The sequence below is a fragment of the Protopterus annectens genome, chromosome 10.part0 (genome assembly GCF_019279795.1).
Source record: "Protopterus annectens isolate FY-2018-M chromosome 10.part0, PAN1.0, whole genome shotgun sequence".
Lineage (NCBI taxonomy): Eukaryota > Metazoa > Chordata > Ceratodontiformes > Protopteridae > Protopterus > Protopterus annectens.
The window spans coordinates 586,571,484-586,586,483 of record NC_056744.1 but is presented as its reverse complement, the minus strand read 5'-3'; positions in this window follow the sequence as shown (position 1 = coordinate 586,586,483).

Below are 15,000 nucleotides of genomic sequence, written 5' to 3'. Positions count from 1 at the left end.
GACATCTTCCACAGTGTACACAGGCCAAGGTACATATTCACATTACACACTCTGTCGACAATCACCTTAAGTACACAGACCTCACTACTGTACACACTACAACAGAATATCCATTTTTTCCTCAAATATAAGGCCTACTCTACATACATGTCTAGCAGTCTGATATCTCACTGGCTTGTTATCAGGTATGATGTCAGTAAATAATGATGTACTGAACATATGCACCTCTTACTGCATGGCATATGTACAAAGCTTGACAGAGTTATGGCTGGAGGCACTAACACAGGCCCAATACTGACATGTTGCTGTGATACACCCATTCATTTACTTGTGTAACAGGGTTTGTTGTGACATAGGTCTACTGAGGGATATGAAGTCAGTAACTCACATGGCTGTCATCATGTACTGACTGCAATCCTCAGAGTATGCTTCTGCATTTCTAAAGATAGGAAATGTGCGAGTAACACAGCACATGTAAGACTCCAAACATTGGCCAGTGTGCAGATATCCCTACAGTTGAGAGTTTCCCCAAACACATAACACAGTCATGACAGATATTAAATCATGTAGAACAGCCATATCTACACAAGCCCTGTTAAACCAACATTACTTCAAATGTAGAAGAGCAATACTTACATTCTGTCCACATGTCTGGAACATCCCCCTCCTGTTTGTTGGCCAGCCTCCATAGTGTACATTGTAAGAGGTATATCTGACTACCCTCTGTGATGCTGCTTGTCAAACACCCACATGAAGTCCTGCTCACAGTGAATGACAAGTGCCAACACCCACATGATGTTCTTAGTTATAGGAGTGTGTTTCCATGCAATTGGCTACAGGAATGATAACACAGCTGTTCCACATGCAGTCATATAGGTGGGACTGCAATTTGTGCACAGTCCATCACCTGATCATGAGCATCACTTACAAAACTCAAGCTGCTGCCTAAGCAAAGCAGGTGTGTTTTTCCACATCCACCAAAGAGGGAGTGAGAGAGACAGACTGAGACAAAGGAAGAAAGGAAAGGGGTAGGAGAGAATGAGCTAAGCATGTTTGTGTAAGATCTATGAGTGGAGATTGGTATCTGGGCATTATGACGGTTGCCTATATTGTGTACTAATCTATATTGTCACATAGTAATTGCACATGGCTGTACACATTTATGGCTGAGGAATGTTGACTAGAATCTCTTCAATGTTTGGAAAATGTTGGCCTTGTAATGTTGACAATAGGACATGTAGCTCCTCAATATGATGATGTGGCAAAACTCACACTGCAATGGAACCTGTCATTACACAATCACCCCAACACCCATACAGGGTACTGATAATACACACAAACACACTTACCAGTACTGAGTTTCAAACCCTTACCTGACTATGTATTGTTATTACATTGTTATGCAGTTATTGCACGTGGCACAGAGCTTACATGTTGAAAAGCTGTCCAAAGATATCTTTGAAGGTGAGTGATATCAGCAACAGTGATAAAGGAGGGATAAGGCAAGTGTAGTACATGTGGCTGTCCACAAAAGCGGGTGTCAAGTAAGACACACCCACACTCTCTCAGGGAATCACACATATTATCACAGCTGGCAGGGTCAGGATTAGAACTCCTAATTAACTAGTTTGCTACACTACAGTATTACACAGGTATCACATCCACCACAGAGCTTATCAGGCTGATATATGACCAAAGGGTATTTTAAGGTGACTGACATCAGAAGGCATGCTACAGTAGGGCAATGGGAGGTGTAGTGAGTGTGGCTTCAAAATCATTAATCTCTACACACACACACACACACACACACACACACACACACACACACACAGACATGCACACATGCGTGCGCACACACACACAAACAGACACACACACACACACACACACACACACACACACACACACACACACACACACACACACACACACACACACACACTCACACACATTTGTCAGTACTGACATGCATGGGTTCATTGCTTCAAAGGCGTGTAGTAGCTGACTGTTCCAGAAGGCTGTACAAGACTAGACAGAGGGTATATCTTGGCATCAGGCCACATGACAATGGTCTCCAGTGTGGCTCAGGGGAGTAGTCCCTAGATTGGCCACACAGGTGGATATTGTATTTACCATCCACTCATCTGGGTTACTATTGTGGGTGGCCTGTGCTGTGCAATGCTTGCCATGTATGTGTTCTATAATCCATAACATGGACAGTGTCTGGGTTGTGCATATGTCCCACATGCATGTTCTGTGATATGTGGAAGTGTACCTGGGGTCGCTAGGGCATATTGTGTGTACAAATTGTTATCATCTGATGAGGCATTCCTGACCTCATGTGGTGAGAACTGGCTATGGAACTGAGGTTGTGCCTGCACCTACATTGACAGCATGATACAGGTATTCAGGGGAGTTAGTGGCATCTGTCCATACAGGGCATGTGTATAAGGCATGGTATTCCCTTTGTGGGTTACATTTGCAGACTATACAGTTGTTGCAGGCGTCCAGTGGGAGACAAAGCAAAAGTCCACTGTAAGTGATTATTTGCCTATTGTAGGGATGGAACAGAGTGCCATGTCCTCTGTAGTCCACTGCAATCACACCATGGTTACTATCTGTGGGAAATATGCAGGGAACTACCAGTATAGTGGTTGTTGCCTAGCCAAGTGTGTTTGTGTATGAGACATGGGTGGAGAGTGTTCTCTGGGTAATACATGGGTTGCCTATATTGTTCACCAATCCATAATGTCGCATGTAGGGCTATGGATTGTCTACACCAGCCTCTCTGCTGTTTGACATCTGTTGTCCTTGTAAGATGGACATTGTGACATATAATAGGTCCTCAATATAAGAATTTAGCAAAACAACCCAGAATGAATCATGTTATTACACAATCACAGCAACCTCCACACAGGATACTGATGACAAACACACACACATACTTGGCAATACTGAGATTCAAATGCCTATCTAGCTATACATTGCTACTACAGTGCACCACATTTATTGCCCATGCCACAGAGCTTACTGGATGGATGCTGTCCCAAGGTACTTTTAAGATGAGGGACATCACCAGCTTTTGTAAATACTAGCATTGGGTGATGTAGTGGTTGAGAGATAATTTTACCGTAATCACACATTTAAATTTGCCAGAAGTGAGGTTCAAACCTCAATCTAACAACTTTGACGGACCATTATGGTTACACATTTACTACATACACCACTAACCTGACATGGTATAGGCTTCCCAACAGATACTTGTAAGGTGGGTGATATCTGCAGGACTGCTAAAGTCAGGCTCGAAGATGTGTACAGGCTGTAAATAGGGACAAAAACTTTAAGGTACACACACAAACACTTGCCTCAGATGGGATTCAATCCCATAGCTGTGTAGTTATTGCTACTACATTGTTATGCATTTATGGTATGCACCATGGGACTTATAGGGATAGCCCTTCTCCAAAGTTGTTTTTCAAGGTGAATGACATCAGCAGCCTTGCTAAAGTAGGGCAATGGGTGGTGTAGTGACTGTGAATAGTCTCAAAAGCATTGATCCCTACACACACAAATAAACACACACTCTCTCTCTCACACGCACATGCACACACACACACACACACACACACACACACACACACACACACACACACACACACACACACACACACAGTTTCACTGTCTGGGATTAGAACTCCTACCTAACTAGTACATCACACTATAGCATTACACAGTTAGAGCACACATCACAAAGCTTATAGGGCTATCCCTTCTCCAAAGGTGTAGTTCAAGGTGAATGACATCAACAAGTTTTCTAAAGTAGGGCAATGGAATGTGTAGTGACTGTGAATGGCCTCAAAAGCATTGTTTCCTACACAAACACACACACACATACACACACACACACACACACACACGCACACACGCACACACGCACTCACACACAGTTTCACAGTTGCCATGTCTGGGTTTAGAACTTCTACCTAGCTAGTACATCACAGTATAGCATTACACAGTTATTGCATGCAGCACACAGCTTATAAGGATGATCTTTCTCTAAAGGGGTATTTCAAGGTGACTGACATCAGCAGGCTAGCTGAAGCAGGGCAATGGGTAGTGCAAAGTGTGTGAATGGGCCATAATCCATTCCTCTGGAAGCACACGCACACAACATTCAGTCACACACAACTTTGCATTTGACAGGCCAGTGTATACAACTGCTAGATGAATAATGGCTTGTACTGTCATGTTACACAGTTATCACAAGCATCACAGACACTATAGTGCTGAGAGGTACCTGAAGCAATTGTCTACAGTAGGACATGTCGGACATGCCACTGGGATTTGTCGAAATGGCCTTGCATTGGTGTTCTGTGGACTGTGTTATGTCATTAAAAAAAAAAAAATTCTTGTATCTTATTTTATCTTTTTAAATCATCTGTTTAAATTGCTATGTTTCTCATGTTATATTTTTATGCCTTTTGTGAACTTGTACAACTTATGGAGCTTTTCTCCCCGGGCCTCTACTGAAAATGGACATATATCCAGTTGGACTAGCCCGGTCAACAAATGTAAAATAAATATAAAATAAATAAAATAAATTACTTGGGACTCCATGAGATAGCATACATTGGCAGTACAGGTGAGACACAGGCCTTTGACAGAGGACTGTAGGGCATTTAGTAGTGATGCAGACCATCTGTAGCAGGCCAGTGCATTCTGTCACTCCTGCAGTTCCAGGCTGAAAGCCCCTGTATTCCCCTGGGGTGACAGGGTGGGTATGCAAAATAGAATTCAGACTCAAGAATCCAATGCCAAAAGACAAAAGACAACGTTTATTGCAAAGCTTTTGGGGTCACAAACACCCTTCCTCAGTCCTACTATCATGAAAATAAAAAATACAACATTTAAATAAGAGTTCTTAAAAAACACATGATTACAGCCAGCCTATCACAGAATAATAATGATACCCCCATCACATATTACAATATACACTTTGTAACAATGCATATGTATATGTAAACAAATTATATAAAATCATTTAAAAATTCATATATAAATATATATGCACATACATGGTTCAAGGCTCCAGAGAGCACCCCAGCACTACCAGGTTGCAATTCATATCATAGGTTCCGGCCTCAGTTACCGGATCACAGTACAAAGGGCGGAGGTGTATCCATATTCATCAATGATACCCACATCTCCAGGTTAATGGCGCAGCATGATGCCCCAGAGATTATCTATGTGCAACTATCAGCAGACAAAACCACATTTCATGTCATAGCCTGTTATAGATCGCCCACCATGTCTCAAGATGCTCACTCAGCATTCCTTGAGGCATTGGAAAATATAAAAGTCCTACCCAACACCATAATTTCAGGTGATTTCAACTACCCTGGTGTAGACTGGATGAACTAACAAAGTTCTAACTCCTATGCCCAGTGGTTCATAGAATTTACAAATTCAAATGTCCTTGAACAACCGGTATGTTCTCCCACTAGAGGGGACAACATATTGGATTTAGTCATCACAAATATGGGCGCCCATTGTACCACACCCATTATCACTCCCTCTCTGGTCAGATTAGACCACAAACTGATAACCCTGGACATCCTCACCCCTCCACCTCCCCCAGTCAAAGAAACCAACGTAAAAAAAACATTTCCAAAGCAAACTTCAAACTACTTGCGTCAAAAGTGAAAAGCTTCACTATTCCCTTGCAGAAGGATAATGATATCCAGGATGCAGAATCCTACACCAAGGCACTTTATATACATCTTCAGGATTGCATGGACTGTGCTATCCCAAATAAAACCAAGACTCCTTCCTCAAGCAAGAAGAAACCAGTCTGGTGGACCCCGGCCATAAGCAAACTATACAATAAAAGGAGGAGACTTATACAAAAAAAGGCCAAATCTCAAGTAGAAAAATCATCCCTGATCAGCATTAGTAAGAAATTGAGGGCCCTCATCAAGTCAACTAAAGCCAATTTCGATAAGAAAGTTGCCAAGGATGCCAAGGATAACCATAAGGCCTTCTATGGTTACGTCAAAAACCTAAATGGCAATGCTTAGGTCTGTTCTGAGCTAGTACAAAATGGAACAAAATACCCTGACCCCACTGACATTGCCAACATCTTGGCTGACAGGTTCAGCGCAAATTTCTCCCCCGCTCACCACCTGCAGGGCCTATTACTATTCCAGGGGATTGTGTAACTCCAATTATTACTGATACGTTGGTTAATAAGGCTTTATCTAAAGCTAAAAGCACTGCCTCCATGGGACCAGATGGTGTCCTGAGTTGTGCATACGCGAGCTCCAAAATGAATTAACCCCGCATCTGAATACCCTGTTCAGTCTCAGCCTCTCAACAGGATATGTGCCCATAGAATGGTGCACAGCAACAGTGGTTCTGCTGCACAAGGGTGGTCCCACAACCGACCCTGGGAACTACCGACCAATAAGCCTGACCAGTCTGATCTGTAAGGCAATGGAGCGAATCATTATGTAACTCATAAATGGAGAGATTGGTATCCTCCAAACACTTGACCCCACACAGTTCAGCTTCGTCAAGGGCAGATCATGCCTCCTGAACCTGGTGGACTTCTTTGAGACAGTTACTCAGGCTATAGATAAAGGAAAGGAGGTACACACGACTTACCTTGACCTTGCTAAAGCATTTGACACCATTCCCCATTCGGGTATTATTGATAAACTCACCAACCTGGGCATAAACCCTTATGTCACAAGATGGATCGCAAACTGGCTCTCAGACAGATCCCACAAAGTAAGAGTAGCAGGATCTATGTCCGAATCCAGACCAGTAATGAGCGGCGTGCCTCAGGGCTCTGTCCTGGGGCCCCTCCTGTTTGGCATATACTTCTCAGAAGTACAGGCAAGCACTGAAAGGCTGTGGCTGACCAAGTTTGCAGACGACTGCAAACTGGGTGCTATAATAGAGTCTCCGGTCAACATGGATATCCTCCAGAAGGGCCTTAATGAGACTGATGCATGGTGTCAAAGCCATGGTCTCAAGCTAAATGCTAAAAAATGCATAGTATTCCCCTTTGGAAAAAACAGAGAACCTGTGAACTACCACATAGGAGGTAACCCCCTGAAATCTGAAGAAGTAATAAGGGATCTAGGGACCCAAGTAGATAGTCAGCTTTCCTTTGATAACCATGTTGTGAAGGTGGTTAGAAAATCCTTCTATGTGACCCATCTGATCATGAAAGGTTTCACATCAAGATCTAAGGATGTAGTGGTGCCCCTCTACTCTTCCATCATCAGACCTATTATTGAGTACAATGCACCAATTGGAATGTACCTGGCCAGGCATCTCCAGCAGCTGGAGAGACCACAGAGGTGCCTCACTAAGAGGATTACTGGCCTCAAACAGTTGCCCTATGCAGCACGATTGAAAAAACTAAGGCTTTTCTTTGTTGCATACCGCCTTCTCAGAGGTGATCTCTGTCTAACATACAGAGCCATGTCCAACCCAAAACTGTTGAACATGCTCCATCTTAGCAAAACCAAATCTACTCGAGCTACACGCTCTAGGGATATAAACCTCAGCACAACAATGAATAGAACATGCTGGAGGGATAGATTCCCTTCCCAAAGACTTCCCTTGCTATGGAACAAGGTCCTGATCTGCATAAGACAGAGACCCTCACTATCACTCTTCAAGAGGAACCTTGACGAGTGGATGGGTAACAGAAAGTTCATACCAGGGATCATACCAACAACTCTACTAGATAGGGGCTAAGGGTACTAGTTGCTAGATCAAGTGCCTAGGGAACTAACCAAAGGGGCGGTGAATACCGCACAACATGGCTGGGCTAATATATGCCTTTGGGCAGATAGCCCAGTACCTACCTATGAACTTATAGGTTCATAGGTTTATAGGTTCATAGGTTTATACTAGGCTATCTGCCCGAGGGCATTTACAAGCCTAGCCCATAGTTTTGTGGCTTACGCCACCCCTTTAGTATGGGGAACAATACCCATTATTTTGCTGTGCCTCTGTCGAGCAGTGACACTGAGGTAATCCCTGGGGTATATCTGCGATCTCCCATCCATTGGTCAAGATTTCTCTTGAACAAGGCCAGCGAGGTGCTCTGCCTCACATATACCAGGATTTTGTTCCACAGCATAGGGAGTCTTTGGGTGATGAATCTATCCCTCCAGCACGTCCTATTAATAGCCGTGTCGAGGTTTAAGTCTCCCGCCCTTGTGGCTCTGACGGATCTAGATTTATTGAGGTGAAGCATATTCATCAAATCTGTGTTTGACATGGCCTTGTATGTCAGGCACAGGTCACCTCTGAGCAAGCGGTAAGCGACTGAATAGAGCTGAAGTTCTTTCAGTCAGGCAGCATAGGACAGATTTTTGAGACCCTTTATCCTTTTGGTGAGGAACTTTTGTGGCCTCTCCAGCTGCTGCAAGTGTCGGGTCAGATACATTCCGAATGGGGCATTGTACTCAATCATTGGTCTGATGAGTGATGAGTACAGGGAAACTATGACCTCCCTTGATCTAGATGTGAATCCCTTCATGATAAGGTGGGCAATGTAGAAGGTCTTCCTAACTACTTTAGCTACATGGGTGTCGAATGACAGGCTACTGTCAACCTGGGTCCCCAGGTCCCTAATAACTTCTTCTGTGCTCAGTGGATTGCCACCTATACGGTAGCTAGGGGTAACCTTGTTTTTCCCGAAGGGTATGACTATGCATTTTTTGGCATTTAACTTTAGGCCATGGCTCTGGCACCAGTTATCCGTTTCTGTGAGACCCTTCTGAAGGATATCTGTGTCAAATGTGTTTTCGACTACGGCGCCCAGTTTGCAGTCATCTGCAAACTTTGTCAGCCATAACCCTCCTGTGTTTGCTTGTACTGCGGAGAAGTAGATGCCAAACAAGAGTGGGCCCAGGACTGAGCCCTGTGGGACACCACTTGTGACAGGCTTAGAGTCTGACATGGCGCCAGCAACTCTGACCCTGTGGGTTCTGTCACTCAGCCAGTTTGCAACCCATCTTGTGATGTATGGGTTAACATTTAAGCTGATGAGTTTTTCAATGATACCCGAGTGGGGTATTGTATCGAAAGCTTTCGCCAGATCGAGGTATGCTGTATGGACTGCCTTTCCCTCATCAATGGCTTTGGTGACTGTTTCGAAAAAGTCAACCAAGTTTAAAAGGCATGATCTGCCTTTGACAAAGCCAAACTGGGTTGGATCCAAAGTCTGCAAATTCCCTATGTCTTTGTTTATGAGATCCATTATGATCCTCTCCATGGCTTTGAAGATAAGGCTTGTCAAGCTAATTGGCCAGTAATTTCCAGGGTCGGTGGAGGCACCGCCTTTATGAAGTGGGACCACTGTCGCAGTACGCCATTCCCTGGGTACGTATCCAGAGGTGAGACTATGATTAAACAGCTGTCCTAGCTGTGGGTTTAATTCCTTGTTGAGTTCGTGGAGCACACAGCCGGGGACACCATCAGGTCCCATGGATGCTGTGTTTTTTGCTTTGGAGAGAGCAGTTCTCACTTGGGCGTTAGAGATGTTTGGGGGGCTGCAATCATTTGGTATAGATATCTCTCCTTTTGGGGAGGGGAGAAGTTTGCACTGAACCTGTCAGCCAGTATGTTGGCAATGTCTGTAGGATCAGTAATCTTCACATCATTTTGAACTAGTTCTGAGCATATCTGGGAGTTTCCTCCCAGGTTTCTAACATAGCTGAAGAAGGCCTTATGATTGTCTTTTGAGTCTTTAGCTATATTTCTCTCAAAGTTTGCTTTGGATGATTTTATGAGAGCTCTTAGTTTTTTACTTGTAGTGATCAAAGGTGTCTTACCTTTTAAGGATTTTGCTCTATCTTGTAGTAGCTTCCTCCTTTTGTTGTAGAGTTTGTTTATAGCTGGGGTCCACCAGACTTGGCGCTTGCCTTTGGTACAAAAGAGTCTTTGTTTTGCTTGGGATTGCCTTATCCATGCAGTCCTGTAGGTGCTGGTAGAAGGCATTTGTAAGTGATTCAGCGGCTTGGGTGCTGTTTTCCGCCGGCTCTGGGGCCTTAAAGGAGACCACACTAGTCTTTAGAAGTGTGAAGTCGGCTTTCGAGAAGTTCTTTACTGTGGTCATTTTTATTTCAGGTGGGGGTGGGATGAGGACCTCCAGCGAGATTAGTTTGTGATCTGATCTCACCAGTGAGGGGTATACTTCCGGTGTTGAACATTGTGCTCCCATGTTCGTGATGATGAGATCAAGTATGTTTTCTCCTCTTGTGGGGATGGTGACCAGTTGTTCCATGGCGTTTGAGTTTATGAATTCCAGGAACTTTTGGGCTAGGGTATTTGGGCTTGAGTAGTGTTCCCAGTCTATATTAGGGTAATTGAAGTCACCTAGTATGATGGTGTTTGGAGATACATTTATCCCTGCAGTGTTTTCAGGAAAGCCATGTGGGGTTCCTGAGTTTGTGAGGGTGGCCTGTAACATGCTACAATTTGCAGAGCAGTCTTGCCTATGGTTAATTGCACCTGGATGGTCTCCGATGCATCGTGCGTTGCCACCAATCTTGAGGTGTGGGTGTCCTTGATGAATATGGATACCCCCCTCCTTTCTTGGTATTGTCCGGATTTTGGGGCCGGGAAGCATGGTATGAGGTAAAACCTGATAGTGCTGGGGTGCTCTCAGGAGCCTTGAACCAGGTTTCTGTCACAGCACAGACATCGATGTTCTCCATACTGAGAAGGGCCTCGAGTGCGTGCATTTTGAGATTGAGACTTCTGGCACTGAGCAGCATTGCCCTTAGCTTTTTTCCATTTTTGTGTTCTAGGGTGGTAGGTTTAGAATTTGAGCCTTGCCTAAAAAAGGCACTATGGGGGTGGCAAGAGCCTTTGCCAATATCCGGAATCCCAGGGGTGACAGGTGCAAGCCATCCCTTGCGAAGCAGCGTGGCTTGTCCAGCATGTCATCCCAGGCAGACAGACATTGGATCCCCTTTGAATGACACCAGAGTTTAAGCCAATTGTTAAAGCTGATCATCTTATCTCTGTATTGTGGCATCATTCTTGGTGAAGGTAGGATACTGCTCAAGGTCAGGGTCATACCTGCCTGGGCTACATAATCAGAGCTCCTCAATGTCTCTTTTCATGTAGTCCAAGGAGGTACGTCTCAGGTCGTTTACACCAGCGTGGACAATGACTGAGTCATATTTGTACCTGCTGTTGAGAGATCTGAGTGCTTGCGTTATGTGGCGGATTCTAGCGCCTGACAGGCAGCTTACTGTAACCCTCTCCTTACTCAGTCTGGTGAGCGGGACGTCAGTGTGTCTGACTATGGAGTCACCAATGACTAGTGTGTCTGGCATTGTGTTTGGCCTTAAGGGCTGTGACTGTTTGACACTCTGACTGTGAGGTCTATGTGTTGCAGGTGTTGTGTTCTGAGGTGGTAGTTGATTGGGTGTTTGCTTTGGTGGCCTCTGCTTTTTTGGTAGATTTTTGATCAGAGCCTCCGAGTATGTCTTCGTGTGTTTATGTGTATGATTTGAGGTTGTGATGGTACTATGTGAGACTGGGTCTATAGTGTGTGTGGTAACCTTCTCCTCCTGTCTGGTCTTGCCAGTCCTATGTTGAGAGAGCTCAGCCTCCAGTTTGGCCGTATAGTTGCATCTCTCGCATGTATTTGTGTTTTGTGGGAGGAGGAGAGGGTTGTCTGTGTACATGAGGCAATTGTAACATTGCCTCAATATTCCCAGGTTCACCAGCTGAGCAGGAGAGGACACTAGCAACTGATCCCTCGACATGCTAAAAGGAATAGACAAAAAACTTTAAAAGAGATTCCGGGGGATGTGGGTGTCCGAGAAATGGGGTTCGCCTTTTTGGGGTACTATCTATAACAAGAGTGCTGTATCAAGGTGATAAGTACTGTAGGAGCAAGTGCTAGGTTTAACAGATAAAGAATAGTCTACTCGGAGTCAGGTAGAGATGATCTTTTTAGTTATAGGATATGCTGATTAGATCAGTAGTACAGTTCGAGGAAGGTAGTTTTAAGGGAAAATTTGAAGAGTGGACTTTAGGTAGCCCTAATAGTTTAAATCTGCTTAACCGGGCTGCCCTAGTGTGCAACAGTGGCAACTCCATGCTAAATCACGCTAAATCGCGCAAACGCGCGTTTAGCGTGTTTTATATCAGGGGGCTGAAAGAAGCTAGGAACTGGCCCAAAACGACCAATAGACTACAAGTTACTGGCTGAAACCTCACAAAACTGGACCAACAGGCAGCTCAATGCTTCCCACTCCACTGGTAAGCAAGGGAACTTCCTCTCTTCCAAATTAGGCAAAGAATCAGTAACAGGAACTGCAAACAAAGTCCAGGGATCAGCAAGCTCTGAAACTGGACTACTCTAGCTCAGTAAGGCGGGAAAACAAGAGATATTTTTTTTTTTTTTTTTTTCAGAAAACAAGCAGAAACAGATACAGTAGACACTTATAAATGCTATAAATCGGCTATCACAGCCTACACAAACAATTTGCAACAATTACAGATTTTAAAAGTAACAAACTGAGAAATCAAGTGCAATAACAGAATAAATGCAGAAAAACAATAACAATGTATCAGCAAGCAGGCGAAATACAGTTGCTAGATAAATAGAAGTGGAAAGCCACAAAAAATATACTTAAATCAGGTAAAGTCGCTTTTTTAGCTCTCTGAAGCTTGGATTACTCTGCTGGCCACCACGAGGATCTGTGCTGAGTAGGTACAAGCTAAAAAAGCGCGTTTAGCGTGTTTTATATCAGGGGGCTGAAAGAAGCTAGGAACTGGCCCAAAACAACCAATAGACTACAAGTTACTGGCTGAAACCTTATGAACCTATGAACCTATAAAACTATACATTTTCTGCATGTTCATTTACTAAAATAGGCTTCAAGCTAACAGCATTATTTAAACCAGGTAAAAAATCTGTCTGTAAGCTAACTATCCATTCATACTGTTTTCCAGATGGTGACAGATATTACATCTGAACAATTAGCATGAATTACTGCTGGATTGGGTCTTGCTGGGATGCATTGTGTTTGGTACTGCAGTTGTGAGAACTTGGCCCTGTCATCAACAATACTGGCCACTGGCCACTGGGACACAACCCTCCATGCCTACATGCTGACCACTTTCACACAATATACAACACACAACAACCTAACACACAGAGGCCTGCATATTGTACATGTGCAATAATCTATCCTGCTAATTTGGCCAGCTCAGGTAATCTGTGCTCTACTGTTATACCCACACGTACATGTTACTACATTTCTACATAGGATTGTGGGAGGGGGTCACACCTGACAACTGTAAACATTTGCTATGACCGTACTGGTATTTCAGGTACTCTGTTGGCTTCCATTTCATTCTGTATTCTGAAATATCATATCAGTGTAGTACAGTTCTTAGGTTTTATTGACCTACATTTCAGTTTCTGACTTTTTACCCTTCAGAACTAACATCCCACTGCCTGACCTGTTGTAGTCTGTCTGTGTAGGTCTGGAGGGTGCTGTTCTCCATTGCCAACAATCAGAGGCCTTAGCACAGCCTTTCTTTGTGGTCATCTACACCTGTCCTGCTGGCTGAGACTGTTGTTGGGTATGTGAGCCTCACTGACATGCATGTGTGTGTCCTATGGACACACATTTGGCCCACCACATGTCCTGCAATGGGTTTTGTTACCTTGTCTAGTAGTGCCTACTATGCTGACAACAGTATTTGTTATGGATTTCATGCTGCCCATAAAAGTGTCTTCTATCTGCTCCAATCCCATTCAGCAACCCAATTTCCTTGTATGCTCACTTCCTTACCATAGATACAAGTAGCAGAACATACTACTACATTCAGCAATTGATAATGAGAGTGACTTACCTTGTGGCTGTGCCAGTATTGAGGATGGTGCTGGAGGGCTGACTATGTCAGATGCACATAGTACACTTTCTATACATGGTTAAGCACAGGTAGTGTCATGTTTGGCATCTCTTTTCCTGTATGTGCGAGTCAGAGAGAGGTGTCAGTGCCTGGGTTCCTACCGTGTCAGTGTATGTGCTATGCATTGCTTCTTTGCCAAAGCCTGGGCATACTGGGCACGCCTCCTTCTGCCTACAGGGGAAGGCTCAGGCTGTTCCTCCTCTGAGTCATTCTGTGCCTGTGCTGGCCTTGGCAATGGTGGGGGGCTGTATGACCCTGCCCCATGCTGTTCTTGCTGCAGCTGTTTCTGCAGGATCATAATGTGTAGCATGGAGCATGCAATGACAATTTCGGTACATGTAGCTGGAGAGTACTGCAAGGCTCCACCAGATATGTCCAGGCACCGGAACCATGACTTGAGCATCCTAAACACATGCTCTATTATGATTTTGGTCTGTGCATGTGCCTCATTATGGAGTTCTTGTTCGGGTGTGTGTGTATTTCTGATGGGTGTCATCAGCCACGGCTCCAGTGCACAACCAGCATCCCCCAGTAGTTGGCCGTATGGGATGTCCCCATTGGCAAATCACTGGTAATGTGTCATATGCCAGATGTGGGAGCCATGATAGCATTCATTATAATGCCTTGGGCATAGCACACAACCTGGCAGTTGATGGAGGGAAAGCTCTTGTGGTGCTTTGATGTGTATGTGCATGCAATCTATAGCACCCACCACCACAGGGTATTCTGCTATTTGGTAGAAGAGATGCATATTGCTGGTCAATGCCTCATGGGTGTTGGGAAATATATGTGTTCACTGGCATGTGCTGCCATAGCATCCAGGAACTGGTGGAGTGCCCTGGATGCTTATGCCTGTGAGATCCTCATGATATCCCCAGTTGGCCTTTGGAAGGTACCCGTGGCTAATATTCTTAAGCCTACACATACCTTGCTATTGACTGGGATGGGTTCTCCTCCGGTGGTTCTGTATATAAGGCGTGGCCGGCACAGCTCAACAATTTGCTGTAGGAGGTCCCTGGCCACCCTATAGTG